Below are 17,709 nucleotides of genomic sequence, written 5' to 3' on the forward strand. Positions count from 1 at the left end.
CTCCCTTTTCACATGAGACTTCACCAAAAGCTAAAAAGGCATTCATGGCTCCTGGCTGAATGCAGGTGTGATGGAAGAATCTCAGCAGCATATTTACTTGAAGCTACTGCTTATTAAATCCCTTTACCTCTAACAAAGTACTTCTAGGAAAAAACAACAACAACAAAAAAAAACACATTTAAGTGCATCTTATCAGCATTGCAAAATCAATACAGAGATCTTGATCATATGTGTTTACTATCACTCATTTGAGTCAGACTGTGCAATATGGCCAAAAGATAATGGCTTTTAAAACTAAGTGTATAAATCCTCAGTGGCCTGGTCACCATTTATCATACTGCTAGATGGAATTGATTCTGTTTCAATAAAGTGAGTCCATGGACTGGTCTTGAATATCAAATATAGTTATGGTTTTAAATCACTTAAGCTTGCCACTTGAATTAGTCTGAGTCCAACTAGACTTAGCACTTCCCACCACCCTTAAAATATGTCCAAAAGATTTCTGCTACAATTAGCAGGTCCCCTCTAGCACAAGCCATTGCTATTTGTGTGCCTATGGAAAGATGGAGAGAGGACACAAGGCAGCACCTGTGCCTCCAGGCCCAGCACTGTCCTCTCTGCAGCACAGTGCAGATACACCGACAACAACTGTCCTGGCTCTCATGGCTATGTCCTGAATTAAATACATCACAGTGTCCCTGAATAGATAAATAAGTGTTCTTGGTGAATTTTGTCAGGAATGGTGAACAAGAGAGTATAGGCAAGCCTGCTGGAGCTTCTTGCTCTCTGTGGTGAAAGTGCATCCCGCCTTCAGGCAGGACTGAGTGGATGGCTGCTCTCCTGTTGATTTAATGTAGGATTTTGACAAAAAATGTGTCTGAAGAAGTAAAGCTTTGTTAGTGGCTTACCTCTGTGTGATCAACATGAGAATAAAATTTGCTGAAGTAAAAGAACAGTTGATATCTTTAAAGAGATCATCTAGAGTATTTTAAGGAAATCTAATGATCTAAGGAATCATCTAAGTACAATTTTAAAATGAATGTTTTGCTTGAGGACAATTAAAGAAAGAAAAACAAAGAGAGAATTAAAATTCACCAAAACCCAAAGATGGGAAGGCTTGAAAAAGTTCATTTTCATTCTTTATCAAAATTTAATCTTACTTCTAATCTTTTGGCCATTAGTGCGAAGTACAGTGCAGTCTTCTGAAAGTAAAATGTAAAATTACATCCCATCATGTAGGTCTTCAGAATTGTAATGTGCAGTCCAGCTATATTCATATGTCACAAGCTGTCAAAATACTGATGAGGGATACTGACCCTGAGATCCCTATTGGGAAAAAAATGTTGCCACTAAATGGCTGTGCTATAAATAGTTAAAGCTGACTATATTTCTGCAAGGTGGCTCCTGCTGGCTCTCCGTGTGCTGCCTGAGAACAGCATTTCAGACAGGGCACGTTTCCTGCTCTGGTGCCAAGCAGAGAAGAACCCAGGGGCCTCTGAGGACCACCAGAAGAGGTTGCCACAGGGTGGCACACTTTGTAGTACAGAAAAAAATGCCTTGGCTGCCATCACCAGAGAGAATTTATTACCCAATAACGAGCAGCTATTCGGCAGCTATACCAAAGAAAGTTGCCCATAATGTTGTCAGAAAGCTGCTACTATTGTTTTCCCAGGTGTTTTACAAAGCTAAAGGTTTAATAAACAAGCTGCTATGTGATTTAATTTCTTTAAGAGAAGTTCATTTGTAAAAGGCACCCTTTTTAATGGGGTGTATTAAATTAAAAAATATATATCTAGATGTAACACCAAACTACTAAGATTACAATTTCCAAAGCCCAGAACAATTGCTGACAACCTAAGTTAATTTCTGTTGTACTTTCCCTTCTCCCATTTCAATGCCACATAAATCCAGGGTAGGATCCAATAAGGGGTAAGGCACCCAGAACCCTGGCACACTCTAAGCTTGTTAGTTGGCTTTCTTGGATGTGAAGCTGCTTCTGTCTTGAATGTTGAAGGAAGGAACAGAGTTTCTCCTGCTGTTGAGATCATGTCCTTTCTATATCCCCTACTCCACAGTCAGAGATATTAGTGCAGTCTGAATTTTATACATATAGGAATGAACTCTTGTGCCTAAAAAGACCCTAGAGACTACAGGTAGACTTGTGAGACACAGTATCAGGGCTCAAATAGCCTCGTTCAGGTCTTAATACTATTACAGTCTTTTTATTTGCTCCACTGGGCAAGTCACTGAGAATAGGTATACTCCTATCTGGAGGTGTAATTGCAGCTTGAGTTTACTTATGTGGGCTAACCTTAAATTAGCTCAAGCAGACATAACTGTTGAGAAGTGCAGTGTAGACTTCAGTGCACTATCAAAACCCCATTGTGTCCGTGGATAGATGGTCAGCAGGTACCTTGGTTAAAATGCTGTGCACCACAACCCAAACCTAGTTTAAAGTTCTGATCTGGTGTGGGTTGTGCTTGTAATTTGAATAGTATTTCAGGAGTACAATGGATTCCACCAGTTACTGCTGCAGTTCCCTACTGTGTTAGGGAAACATAAATATTATTCTTGCCCAAGCTTTTGTCTGTCTTGTCTGCTTAAGTGGTGACCTCTTTGGGGCAGGAAATATCTATTATTTTTTGTTTATACAGCAAAAAAGGCTTGGGTCTTCATTGTGATTTGGAGCACATTGAAGTTATGGAGTCACATTTTGTCCATATCTGATAGTATGTTGTTTCATAATTCTGTTGCACTAAGCTTTCCATAGGAGGTACAGCTGATCTGTCTTCTGCATGGAAAGGCTCTGGGCAAGGGAAAACCACCCTCACATTTCTCAGGCTCACCAGCCAGATTTCGGCTGCTCATTGTTACAATTCTTGCCTAAATGAATCCAGTCAGCTGTCTTCACTGAACCAGAAGAGGTCCAATTTTAAGCCTTTGGCTGTAAATGGAAAGCTCTATGCCAAAATGGAGTGCTATAATCCAGAAAATGACTGATGGAGTTTTGTAGCATCCATGCTAAACCCTTTTGCAGAATTCTCAGCTTGCAAATGCAAGAGCAAGATCTACATTATCAGAGGATACACTGCAAGAGATAGGGATATGGACATTTTGTGGTACTGTCCCATTTCTGATTTCTGGACCAACTGTGAACTAACTCTCTGATGTCCATGGTCACAAACAACAGATGCTCTCTGTTGAAGAAACAATGTATCTGGTTGGCTTTTGTACTTGAACCAAACTAAAAATCCAGCCAAAGTGGGGTTACTCTTACCTGGTCTCTTCAGTTTTGTCCAAAACAGTGCTTTAGACCGTAGGAAAAGGCATGCAGGTGTCCATTTAATAAGGGAAAGAGTGTTGCTCTGTTTTTATTAGGTGTTCCAGAAAAAAACATCTCCTTGAAACCACACTCCCCTCTGGCAGCTGATAGTGACCATTGTCTTCCTCTTTTCCCAGCATCTCTATGAATGTAACCTTACCAGACAAAAATACTTCCAGGTAATGCAGTTACTGTGTTTATCAAATCACTTTCAGAAAATTCCTTTTGTCAGGGTAATGCCCTCTTATCAACGGCAATGCAACAAGTGGCTCTTAACAAAGTACATTTTAAAATCTGTTCTTGCAGGTTACTGAGTACAAATTAATTATTATTTATTATTTTATTTTTTATTTTTCTCTTCTTAACTGAAACTCTGTGGAGATTTTAAGGAAAAATAGCACAGGGTGAACATGTGACAAAAAGGAGCACTGAAGACTTGGGGCATGACCAGTTCTGATGGAATTTTGTGACTTTTGGAGGGCACTTCTGAGAGAAAGGAATGTTTATTGCAGTTGTGTGTGTATGTGGAGAAGAAGGGATAAATCAACATCTTCCCAGTAATACTGATTTTTCTTTTTCCTGCTTAACTCCTTTCCAAACATCCTTTCTCTCAACACCCCTTGAATTCACCCTTCTCATCCCACTTCTCTAACACAGAAACAAACTTACCTGCCCTCCCCCTTTAAATATTTTTTGCCATCACTACAGTTTACATCGCCATCCCAAGACAAAAATAAATAAATAAATAAATAAATAAACAGGACCAGTATATTTGCTTCTCATCTCAGTCTCTTCTAAGTCCTTATTACCCTGAAGGTTCAGTTTTCCTTCCTTCCATTATCCTGAAACTACACAAAACCTTCACCTTTCCTGAGGAGGGCTCCTTCAGCTCTCTACCTTCATCTCTTTCCTCCTTGGTAGTTTGGTTTTCCTAGCTGAAGAAAATGAAAAGAAAGCATTGGTTGTACCTTACAGTGGAAAAGAAATTTACACAATTAACCGTGTAACTACAGGCAGCTGGCAGAAGTTGCAAAATTGTCAGCACTTGTTCTTGTGGGGGACTTTAACTTCCCAGACATATCCTGGAAACACAACACAGCCCAGAGAAAGCAGCCCAGGAGGTTTCTGGAGAGCGTGGAAGATAGCTTCCTGACACAGCTGGTTGGCGAGCCTACCAGGGGAGGTGCCCCGCTAGACCTTCTGTTCACTAACAGAGAAGGACTGGTGGGAGATGTGGTGGCTGGGGGCTGTCTTGGGCAGAGTGACCACAAAATGGTAGTGTTCTCAATACTTGGCAAAGTCAGGAAGGGGATCAGTAAAACCGCTGTCTTGGACTTCCAGAGGGCTGACTTTGAGCTGTTCAAGACACTGGTTGGCAGAGTCCCTTGGGAAGTGGTTCTGAAAGACAGAGGAGCCCAGGAGGGCTGGGCGCTCTTCAAGAAAGAAATCTTAATGGCTCAGGAGCGGTCTGTCCCCACGTGCCCAAAGACGAGCCAGCATGGAAGAAGACCGGCCTGGATGAACAGAGAGCTGTGGCTCGAGCTTAGGAGAAAAAAAGAGGGTTTATAATCTTTGGAAAAGAGGGTGGGCCACTCAGGGGGACTACAAGGATGTTGCGAGGTGGTGCGGGGACAAAATCAGAAAGGCCAAAGCTCATCTGGAGCTCAATCTGGCTACTGCTGTTAAAGACAACAAAAAATGTTTTTATAAATACATCAACACAAAAAGGAGGACTAAGGAGAATCTCCACCCTCTACTGGATGTGGGGGGAAACTTAGTAACCAGAGATGAGGAAAAAGCTGAGGTGCTTAATGCCTTCTTTGCCTCAGTCTTTAACAGCAAAACCAGTTGTTCTCTGGATGCCCAGTACCCTGAGCTGGTGGAAGGGGATGGGGAGCAGAATGTGCCCCCCACAATCCACAAGGAAATGGTTGGCGACCTGCTACAGCATTTGGATGTACGTAAGTCGAATGGGCCAGATGGAATCCACCCGAGGGTACTGAGAGAACTGGAGGAGGAGCTGGCCAAGCTGCTTTCCATCATTTATTGGCAATCCTGGCTATCAGGGGAGGTCCCACTTGAGTGGTGGCTAGTAAACATGACGCCCATCTACAAGAAGGGCCGGAGGGTAGGCCCGGGGAACTATAGGCCTGTTAGTTTAACATCAGTGCCAGGGAAGCTCATGGAGCAGATTATCTTGGGTGTCATCATGCGGCAGTTGCAGGGCAAGCAGGCGATCAGGCCCAGTCAGCATGGGTTTACGAAGGGCAGGTCCTGCTTGACGAACCTGATCTCCTATGACAAGGTGACACAATTAGTGGATGAGGGAAAGGCTGTGGACATGGTCTACCTTGACTTCAGTAAGGCTTTTGACACCATTCCCCACAGCATTCTCCTCAGGAAACTGGCTGCTCATGGCTTGGACTGGCGTACGCTTCGTTGGGTTAAGAGCTGGCTGGATGGCAGGGCCCAGAGAGTTGTGGTGAATGGAGTCAAATCCAGTTGGAGGCCGGTCACTAGTGGAGTCCCCCAGGGCTTGGTACTGTCCTCGGTACGGACCAGTCCTCTTTAACATCTTCATCGACAATCTGGACGAGGGGATCGAGTACACCCTCAGCAAGTTTGCAGACAACACCAAGTTAGGTGCGTGTGTCGATCTGCTCAAGGGTAGGAAGGCTCTGCAGAAGGATCTGGATAGGCTGGACCGATGGGCCGAGGCCAATGGTATGAAGTTCAACAAGGCCAAGTGCCGGCTCCTGCACCTGGGGCACAACAACCCCAAACAGAACTACAGGCTGGGAGATGTGTGGTTAGAAATCTGCCTGTCAGAGAAGGACCTGGGAGTATTGGTTGACAGTCGGCTGAATATGAGCCAGCAGTGTGCTCAGGCAGCCAAGAAGGCCAGCAGCATCCTGGCTTGCATAAGAAGCAGCGTGGCCAGCAGGTCCAGGGAAGTGATTGTCCCCCTGTACTCGGCTCTGGTGAGGCCGCACCTCGAGTACTGCGTTCAGTTTTGGGCCCCTCGCTACAAGAAGGACATGGAGGTGCTTGAGCGAGTCCAGAGAAGGGCTACGAAGCTGGTGAAGGGTCTGGAGAACAAGTCTTACGAGGAGCGTCTGAGGGAGCTGGGGTTGTTTGGCCTGGAGAAGAGGAGGCTCAGGGGTGACCTTATTGCACTCTACAGGTACCTGAAGGGAGGCTGTAGCGAGGTGGCGGTTGGTCTATTCTCCCACGTGCCTGGTGACAGGATGAGGGGGAATGGGCTAAAGTTGCGCCAGGGGAGGTTTAGGTTGGATATTAGGAAAAACGTCTTTACTGAAAGGGTTGTTAGTCACTGGAATAGGCTGCCCAGGGAAGTGGTTGAGTCACCATCCCTGGAGGTCTTTAAAAGACGTTTAGATGTAGAGCTTAGGGATATGGTTTAGCGGAAGATTTGTTAGCATTAGGTCAGAGGTTGGACTCGGCAATCTTGGAGGTCTCTTCCAACCTAGACTATTCTGTGATACTGTGTGATTCTGTCTGCTTTCTATTTTAATTAGGATTTGTATAGTTTGAACCAAAAATGCATGCTGTTCTGAATAGGTTCTAGCTGCTTACCATCTCAAATTTTTTGCATGTTAGTGTTGCTAACTCTGATAGAAAAATAAAATAAAAAGTTTCCAGTTCCACTATTTATGAGAATGATTCAAAAGCATTAGTGCTATAAATCATGTGCCACAAGTGAAATGTGTTATTCAATACCTTATAATGTTGTAACTTTGCCATTGGAAACTGTTGCCTAGCTAGGAAGTGAAACCTGGGTGGGCCACAGGTTATGGTAGATGGGCAATGACAAAAGGTCTGACTTCACAACAGATCATTTGTATTACAAATGACTTAGAACAGACTCAGATTTGGACAGGCTTGGGTCAAATTGAAAGTGCTGGTGTCCACCCATGGCTGCGCCTTTTGTTAGAAGGACTGGTGAGCACACAGTTTTAAGAAAACGTTTCTGATGAAGCTGCTATCCAAAGCAACAAAAGATTTACCAGGTACAACACGTTTCATCTTCAAGAGAAAGCTCAAGCCCATAAATAGATTTAAGATGTGTGCAAGGACATGGATATCTAAAGTCAGCACACCTGTTTGTGTGCTGTCAGCCTATGCTCCGTGAGTGCAATATGTCTGGACATTCATTTTGCATAGAGATGGTGTTTGGTACTCACAGGGATTTCCTTTTCCCAAAATTTGTGGGAAGTGTTTAGGCTGCAGAGTAGCCATACCCAATGCCTTGAAGGAAAGACAAAAAAATGTATTTTTTTTATTATTTTTGAGGATTATAGAAGAGCAAGATAAAGCTTAGGACTGGTTATCTCTGGAGTTGTATGAATTTTCTGTTTGCTTTATTCAATTATTTTAAATTGTTATTAGTTCTGTAACTTGGTTTGTACTGACAGGTTCAGTAATGCCATATTGTTTTAATCTTTGGACATTATCCCAAAAGAATTACGGTTATGTTATGTTATGTTATGTTATGTTATGTTATGTTATGTTATGTTATGTTATGTTATGTTATTTATTTATTTATTTATTTATTAAAAACATATCTGCCATCTCAGTCTTAAACACAGCACTGCTTTAAAGTTGCTATTAAAACTGAAATGCACTTTTACCTTTATGAAGCTTATATGCAAACCAGAAACAGAACTTTCAGGAATTTCATTGTCTTCTCCACAGATGATGTTTTAGTCTTCACTGAGAAGACCAAGCATTCACTCTGCCAAGTCCTCTGTCTCAGGAAACAGTAGCCTTCAGCTAAAAAGGCAGTAATTAGCAGGTAAACAGAGTAATTTCTTCTATTGTTCTAAGTCATATCACAGGTCTCCTAGTCTGTCTTAAATTTTGCTGACTGCATCTTGCTGGGGAAAATGATGTTGCCAACATTTAAACTAAGTCAGACTATTACATTTTCAAACCTATTTTTAAAAAGCAAGCAAACAAACAAACAAACAAAAAAAAGACAGCAACAGTTATCCTGTTAATGATGCCACCCTTTGCATTATTTTATTTCGTGATGCGTGCCAGTGTTTTGAACAAGCAAAACCACACTCATTCAGTCTCACTCACTCACTCACTCACTCACTCACGCACCCCTCCAAACAAATACAAAGCCAAGAACAACTCTGTTGCAAAGTATTGGGTGTTTGTGGTAGTTTATTGAAATGAGTTCACACAGGAAGAGTGAACACTTGCAATGCAAGCAAATGCCACTGTCCTCTAAAAATCACACATCATGACTTCACCTGTGCAGATTATCCCAAAAGATGAAGTTAGAATTAAATGTTTATTACTAGCCTCTACACCACAGTGCACGTACCTTACTATTTATTCTTCAAGGACTACTTATTCTCCAAATGCATGACCAAGATAACCTGTTATCAAGCCCCATCTGAATCTGAATGATTGTCCACGTGTGTACTACAAGCCCACAGCAAATGCAAGGTAAAATACCTACTGAGAACTAATCTATGTTGCATTATGCTACATTGGCTGAGAGCTTGGAGTGTCCATGTAGCTCAGTTCTGCTGGTGTGCAGTAATGTGCTTAATCTTCCCAACTTGATTGTATGTTCAGATGCTAATTAATTACTTTTCCATTTGTTTATTTTTATGAGTGTTTAGGAAGCAAAATGTTGCAATTGTAAACTATGTATGCATAACTACACAGCATAACTCTGTTAACATCAATCTGTCTTGAAAATATAAGTTTATAGTTAATCTTTTTTATTTATTTTTTTTTCTATGACAACTTGTGCAAGCTTTGTTGTTGTTTTCTTTTTTCTTGCTTGCTTGCTTGCTTGCTTGCTTGCTTGCTTATATCACTTCTCTGCATAGCTGGTCTGCTAAGGCACCTAACTAAGCAGCCCACCTAAAGTGCTCTACTTTCACTGTGGAGTTTAGCCAAAGTTTGCATCCCTTTTAGCCATTAACTTCAACATTTTTTGATGTACGTCCCAAATATTTACAGTTTTTGCATGACAAATATTTTCAGTCTTAACATAACCCACACTCCTCTGTAGTGTCTATGGATTGTCCAGGTCTAACATTTCAAAGTTTGCAAGATCTTCTTATGTCCGAGAGGATATAAATAGCATTCAAGTTAATTAACATCAGCAAAAGCATGCTGCAGATAGATTTGTTCTGTAACTGGGTTTCTCAATAGTCTTAATTTCAAGATGTTAAGCTTTCCAAAATAAATGTATCAATTTATTTAGTAGGAGGAAAGAAACCTCTTCCTGTTTTCCAATGTAGAAGAGTTGTTTCAACTCAAATGTCCATTTTATTGGTGAGAAAGTAGTGAGGAAGGTTGTTGCTGTGATGGGCAAAGGATGTAAAACAGGTGAGATCGTGTGCAAGGGGTGAATCAGCCATTCACAAAATGGTATAATAAAATCACTACATTTCCCTGCAAACTTCTCTCTTTTAAGAGGTGAGGTTTGCTTCCTTTTGCAGCACCATTTAGTAGAGAAAAGGGGAAAAAATGACAAGGCTTGAGCCCGCTGGCATATCTGAAGATCTTGTATTACAACAGTGTAAGCAGAGCTCAAGACAGAGGGCTGGGCAATCTTGATTCTGGATAGAGTAGATGCCAGGCCAGATCTCACCATAATTAAAACCAGTTTGGAAGCTGTTTCCAATTACGGCAGCTGCCATCAGACCACGTTCCTCTCCCTGCCCACACCCCCTCCTGGTCACAGAGGAGTGGGGTTGTCACTGGGGCAGCTCCATGCGTACCCATGGGACACTTCTGCTGCAGGGACCCTCACGCAGGAAGTCTTCTCCTCCAGAGAAAGGACATTGTGTGTAGCTGCAATCGTAAGTCGCAACTGAAAGGTTACTTAGGAGGCAAGTGCTCCGGTTTCCCAAAAGCAGGCTTAAAAGGCTGTAGGGTACATTTTCAAAGCACTGTGCAGGGTTTCAGCCATGTGACTCATTAATGTCAATGGGAATCATGTTGTTAAAACTTTGGGCAATGCTTTGAAAATGTATCCCTATATGTCAATTCTCTTTTCTAGGCAAAATTATCAAAACCAGACCTTGTGGGCCATTTTTTTTAAAGAAAGTTTTCAGGATTATATGCTAATAAATCATCAGTTTAGCAGGCTTGATCTGCTCTCATTCTTTCTTCCTTCCTCTCCACTTTCCATTTTATCATTGACTTTGATTTTATGCAGAGTTATAGTAATGTATAGTTTTTACAGACATCTCCTGCAGGAAGAGTGCTGGAGTCTCAGAGACCAGACTGCAAATAGTGTGAAAAATAACAATTGTGATATAGAAGGGTAATAATATTTGTTGTGTCATTTCAGCTAAAAGGCAAACTCAGTAAGGAAAAACAGTCTATTTAGATTTTTTTAATGACAGTTTTCATTAGAAAATTACAATAAATCATCCCTGATTAAAAAAAAAAAAATAATAGCTGGAAGTATTTGCACTTACCTTTTCAGGATATTTCTGGGATCTGCTAATAACAAAATATCAGATGATAGGATCATGTGTTTAGAAAAAAAAATCCCCAACAAATTAATAGAATGAGATCTCTCTTTACCCAGGAAGAATTACGCTTCCCTTGGTTCCATTGAATACAGTGGGAATTACCACGAAATGCCTGTAAGCTCTGAACTACAACAGAGGGATGAATTATGTGTTCCTGTTAGCTGCATTTTGTATTTGTTCAGAACACACTGCTACAGTTTTGGTCCTTCCTCCAGAAGTTAGAGACATCTCCAACATGCAGTTTATTACTTGTTCAGTAAAGATGTGCATCTTTTCTACAACATCCATAGCTTTTCACCTTTAGATCACCAGTTCATGTCTGTCCTTGGAACCATATCTTAATTTGAATTAATCCCTGGAATAAAATGACTGCTGTCTGTATGGACAGCATATCATATGCTTCTGCAGCTCCATTTCTCAGTCAGCAGCTGTTCCATTCAGTAATCATGCTTTTACAAGTCTCAGCAAAGACAGAGGACTAGAATTACACCCTCTTTCTCTCTTGAAAGTCACTGTTGTGGAACTGTTTTGAGATAGTGTTGTTAAGAAAGCTTGTCTGCTTCTGCTTTGTGATTGCACATGGCAACTAGTGGTCAATCAGAGCAGGAATCTCTCCTAGATAATCCAACCCGAAAAGAAAACAGATCTGTCTTTATGATTGCTAAATAAGGGACTAAGAGAATGCCAAAATTCTCCAGCTAATTAGACAAAGGTAAATGGAAGTATTCTTAGAGAGAGGATAAACAAAGTCCACCCACCCGCTTACCTGCTTATTTTTGTCTTCATTTTTCCTTTACAGAAATAAATCACATTTTTGTCCAGTCTGCTATGTTCCTTAACTTCCTGACAATATTGGGTGTTAGCTTATGTAATGTTCTAACTTAAAAGAGTAGGATCATTTTATTTAATGATAATTTTGTGTAATGGTGTCCTCGTATGTTCTAAGAGCCCACTATTTATATAGCTTAAAACATACTCCCTTTTATGACTTCACAGAAGATGGCATAGTGCCACTGAAAAGTGGATATCTGGATTATAACACCAAATACAAGGATGCCACAAGGCTTACTTTGAGAGAGACGAGTTCCAGTACATTTTCCAGTAGTCACATTTCCTCCTTTTTCATTTCTAACTTTTTTTTTTCTTTTTTTTTTTTTTTTCTGTTTGCTCTGGGAATTAGAGCTGTTCTGTTATTATAGTAGTCTACCTGATCAAATTGCAACAGAGGAGTGTTTGATTTTGTTTTAGTATATTGTGTTCCTAGTGGCAAGATGGCATCCAAAAGCTTTTTAGTATGCACACCCCGAAGTGCTTGGGAAGGTCTAATGTCTGTATTATCTTGCAGAGTCATATTGGTTTGGGGGAAGACAATAGTTAAGGAGTGAGTCAGGGAATGTAACAGTCAGTGAAAAACTTGGAACTCTGTTCTGTGTCCTGTATTCAGTAGACATCCAAAATAAAATGCTTATGAAAAACCTGAGCCAGATGAGTTTTTTGATTTTTTTTTTTATATATATATTTTTTGTCTAATGTAAGGTATGGTCAAGAGCATTTATTCCAATGTAAACAGCAAAAATGGGAGAGAAAGTGAGAGCAGGTTGAGAAGGTTGGTATACCTTTAAATAGATGTCTGGAGATAGAGCGTGAATAGCACTATCAGAACAACAAGGAAGGGCTCTTATGCCTTTTCCCCTTCATTATCTTGATTGTAATTGGTAGAGTAATAGTTTTTGGTTCTATACTGATTTTGCTCTGCAAACCTAAAGCTCTCTAGAAAGGTGGTCGAGCTCTGTGAGCTCTTTATTCAGATGGAAAAACTGACGCACAGAAAGGTCTGTCTTCTGACACGCTACCCTGAAATCCCACTTTTCCCTGGTGCAGTCATTAACGTCCGCATTCTCACCCTTCCTGTACTCCCAAGGCTTCTGTTTTGTTCTCTGCAGAATACCAAAAGCTCCTACAGAGAGATTTTTAAAGTCTTTTGTGTTTGGATAACATGGTGATAAATGTAATATAAAACTTATTGAGAGAACAAGTAGTAAGAGTTTCTAAATTTTAGTTTTGTTTGTTTGTTTGTTTGTTTTTTGTTTTTAAGGTAGCAATAAAAGAAATTGTAATAGATTACTAAGTACAAAGGCGGCAAAGTCACTTTTCTAGACTAACTTGATGTGTTATGAATCTCTTTACAATCATTACCATTATGATTAATTAATCTTACCAAAACGCTTACCATGTTGAGACTAGGGGAATTCTATTTTAATGACAATAATGCTGGTTACTTTCAGCTGTATGCTTTTGGTGGAAACGTGATAGAGAAGCTCTAGAAATGATAATGAGATATATATTTTGCAATTGCAGAAGGAATTTTAAAACATGAACACTGTTATCCAGTAGATTTTCCTTCTCTCACCAGGTGTACATGCTGTCTCATTGCCTCCTTTTCCAAAGATATATGAGTTAACACTCAAGGTAAAGCAAAATTTCTCAATTTTAAATGAAATCCTAGGCAAGCCATATTTTGTCTAATTAAGTCTGGTTAGTAAAACCAACAAAATACGTAGTTGCCTCAGTCTTTCCGGGGGTTAATGGCTCTCTGCTTCTCATATACTCTTCTGTCAAAACACTGAAACTTATGTTATTTTATTATTTAGGTAACTTCAGATTATATTTTGAGTTTGTTCTCCACTTGCCTATCTGGTGGAAGAAGAAATATGTCCTTTGTGTTTGCCCTCTGAGTTAAAAAACTTCTTTCCTGTGAACCTCTGGAAGCACCCTGACAGCTCACACTGATGACTGTACTGCTTTCCCTTGGATGTGGGTATGTTACAGCCACATTACTTCACATAATGTATGGTCAGGCTGATACAAAAATGGAATGCCAGTGTTGAGGAGCACCACAGGCCAGTTTCCTAAGATCTTATTCTATCATGCCTGTACAAGTCATTAAGTTGCCCCAGGCTCCTTTTTCTGGGGAGCAGTTATCTGAGGGTCAGTAGACTCTGTGCCTATCATCACCAGGTCAACAGGAATGCTTTAGAGGCCTCAAGATCATCTCTGTATGATTGCTGAACAACTGAACTGCTCATGTAGGTGAAGCGGCTTGAATGGAGATGCCAGCTGAGCTACCAGTTTGATCAAAAGCATGATTGAACCAGGTACCAGAGCAGCAGGTAGAAAGACTGACACAAAACTTTTCAGTGAGAACCCATGAATTCTGTATTCCAGCCTGTTATGGAGAGAATTATACTAGGTACTGAGTTAAGTCAACTTGTTTATAGAGAAAATAACCAAAGGAGAAAAATAGCTCAAGACCAGTCACCCCTTTGGCAAATTCAATTTAACTTCAATTAATGGAAAACCTGCAAAGGCACAGAGAGCTCCCACACCTCAAAGCTTAGCACCCCACGGACCCATGGGTCTGCCAAAGTCTGGCACTCTGCCTGGGCTAATAAACTCTCTGACAAGTAGGAGCACTGGGGATCTGTGCGCCGAGATACCCTTGTGGCTCATGTCTGGCAGAGCTTAATGATTCAGGCTCAGCATCGTGTGAGAGCAGCTGCACTGCTGCTGGACCCAGTCCCAGAACTGGCTCAAAGTTTCTCAGCAGCATGACTCAGTCTTGCAGTGGTGGCTGAGAAATTTCGGAGCAGGTAAAAGAGTGGGGGAGTAGGAAGGATGATTGGATAGAGTTATTATGTTTTTTGTAGCGCTGTTCGTAGAGAACGGGCTATGAAATTTTGCATTATGAATTTGCTGGGGAGGGGGACTGGGTGGAGTTGGTAATACTTTGGGTGGAGGAGTCCAAGATAGAGCTGACAGATTTGGGGGCTTAAGAGAAGCTTTCTCTTTCCTCCTCTGCTTTTGGGAACCCGTTTCTGTTTTGTTTCATAAGCGTGGCACCTCCTCCTCCTTAGCCTGTCCCCTATGAGGATCATGGGCCTTCTCCTCTCCCCTCTAACACAGCTGCCTGCTCAGAACCACCCTACCCAGGGAGTCACGTCTCCTCTGGAGTGGGAAGCAGGCCAGGAAGGACAACAAGGGACACTCCACTGATCATGGCCTCTACCCGTGGGCCAACATCCAGGCCTCGGCCTGTCCTCAGCCCCAGGGGGTTCCCCCAGCCACCCCACTTCCCAGTTGGGGCAGTGGGATAGGAGGAACTGACCTGAGGTAGCTCAACGCTCGTGCTGCAGGCTTTTCTGGGTAACTCAAGGCCCTTACATTGATTAAAAATGTTTTTTAAATGCCAACGGATCCATATTAAAACATTTTCCTAAATAACGCTGGAAAATTTATGGAGTCATTTTAGATTCAGGATTATCTCAGCTTTCGGTACCTACAATATTTATCATATTTCTAGCTGCACATGAAAACAGCCATTGTTGCCTTACTTTTTTTCTTGTGTCATATTTTATTTTTCTTTTAGTTTTCACAGTTCTTTCTGTCCTTTTTTTTCCAGACTTTACTTTCTTTGCAATGTTTCTTTCCCTCCCATAATCTTAACTTCTGTTAACTTAGAGTTCATTGAGTGTGTATGAATGGGTATGTGTGTTAATTCTTTTAAGTGCAAATACTTTTAATTACTATTTTTGAAACAGTTCTCTGAGGTTACTCTTTTTTTTTTTTTTTTTTTTTTTTTTCATTTCTATCTCAATAATAAGCTAGGAAAGGAAATAAGGATAGGGCACAACTCCCAAAGCAAAAAAGGGTTTTGGTACTTGGTGAAAAACTGGCAAAGTAATTTGTGTTGGTGAAAAATTGTGGTAAGCAAACTGCAGAATCCTTTTAGCTGTAGAGCATGGTGAATGAAACTCAGCCCTTCAGGGAAGGTGAGCAGGAGGTCAATGGACCATAGAAATCCCTCTCTGACTTCAAACAACAGAGTTCAAGATGAAATGTCACTTCATGTGTAGATGTTACATTAGTTTCTCTCGCTCACTCTTTATTTTTTTTTCTAGACATTGCTGTCTCCTTCATTTCTTCTCACTTTCTTTCATTTCCTATTTCTTGTGCTGTTTGCTCTTTTCTCCCACCTGGTGCCTTTCTCCACCTTGCTTTCCTGGCTGATCAGCACTAGAGATAAAGAATTCACGTGACGCTTGCTCCAAACGTAAAGAAAAAATAATTTTTCTGTTAGTCAAATAAGGTACAAATAGTTTCCCTTTTTTGTAAAGACAGTTTTCACACCTCCAAGTCACTGGGAGACAATGCTATTAGGATTTGAAGTAATGAAAGTTTTGATCCAGTTGCTGTGTAGATTGAGCTGAATAATTACATTTGTTGTTGTTGTTGTTGCTTTTTAATGCCAGTTTTTCTATGAGTGCATGTAAATTTTACCAATCTGTTTTATTTTCAGGTGCCTCTGAGTACTGTTTTCAGTAATGGTGTTATTACATTTAGTTCTTTCCCCATATTTCATGAAAACTACCAGCCAAAAGATCAAAAGCTTTTCTGTGCAAAACAGATTGTTTAAACAGCTGAAATACTTCTTACATGTGTCTGCGTCTACTGTATATTTCTATGAAGTACTAAGGATCACACATTTAGGCATCTGCCATCTTAGAAGTGATTTCTGAGTAATGGATGTGAACAAGTCATCTCTTCAGATGGCAACTTTCCATAACTGTATTCAATTTTGGGAGTGCTGTTATTTGATATTTCTTCTTATTCTGGTAAATTTTATTTCCAAATTTCATTTTCATTATGGTTCTTTTTATACCATTTCCATCATATATCCCAAGGGAGAAACCAAGTACTTTTGAAATAATAACAACACAGAAATTGCATTTGTATTCTTTTAAAGTTGGAATTTATATCCTCTCTCACAAATCATGGAAATTCATAACAATATGCTCTTCTGAGTTCAAGACGAATAGAAAAACATTCTATTGACTTCAGAAGGTTTTGAATCTGGACTTGTACTATGTTATCTACAGTATCAATGAAGAATTTGTGCTTGCAAATATTTCTATAAAAATTTTGTCTTGCATTTGTCTTTTTATTTCCTTTCTGAGCTTTTGGATTCAGAAAGTTCTGCATGGAGAACTGCACAAATTGTGCATGGAGAAAATTCCACTCTTAACTGTTTTACACGTATGACCTTTTCTTTTTACTACTTGCCTACTTGTCTTGTATAATGTAAAGTCTATTATTTCTTTTTCTAGACGATTAGTATTTTCTTATTGTGCCTTCTAGTTAGTTTTCTCTCTGAAGCAGACAGCTGCAAACATTTTCAAGTTCTCATTGTATGAGATCTTCATGTCCTTTTTTTACTTTCATTTCTTAATTCCATTTAATTTTCCTCTACTTTTATTGAGGTAGATGGAGTTTAATAGTACTGATTGTGTTTGCAGAGGAGAATGAACTACTGATATAAATAATTCAAGTGGCAACATTTCTCATCCCCACCTTTTTTTTGGGTGCCCTCATACATTTTATTTTATTTTATTTTTTAACCTGGACATTGAAGTGGCTCAACTTCCAGGGCAATATCTGCGTCCCTCTCTTTAAATAAAGCTGTCAATTTAGAACCCAGCAGTGTTTAGGGAATTATTTTTAAATCTGCCTACCCTCAGATAGTGGATTCTAGTAAAACTCCCTGATTGCGCTTTTATGTGTCACTTAAGAGGCTTTCTGATGGTTTTAAATATTTCTCACAGTAACCAGTCAATAAACCTCTAAGTTGGTGGGAAGACCTTACTCCCGAGAGAGGAGTTCTCTTTTCCATAGGCTAAGAAATTTTCTAACAGCGTTATGCATAAGGATGGTAGTGCTGTACTTGGCTCTGATTCAGTAAACTGTTTTCTCAGATGTTAACATAAAGTTTGCTTTAGGTCATCAGGTAGTTCATTT

This window comes from Oxyura jamaicensis, chromosome 2, assembly GCF_011077185.1.
Source record: "Oxyura jamaicensis isolate SHBP4307 breed ruddy duck chromosome 2, BPBGC_Ojam_1.0, whole genome shotgun sequence".
NCBI lineage: Eukaryota > Metazoa > Chordata > Aves > Anseriformes > Anatidae > Oxyura > Oxyura jamaicensis.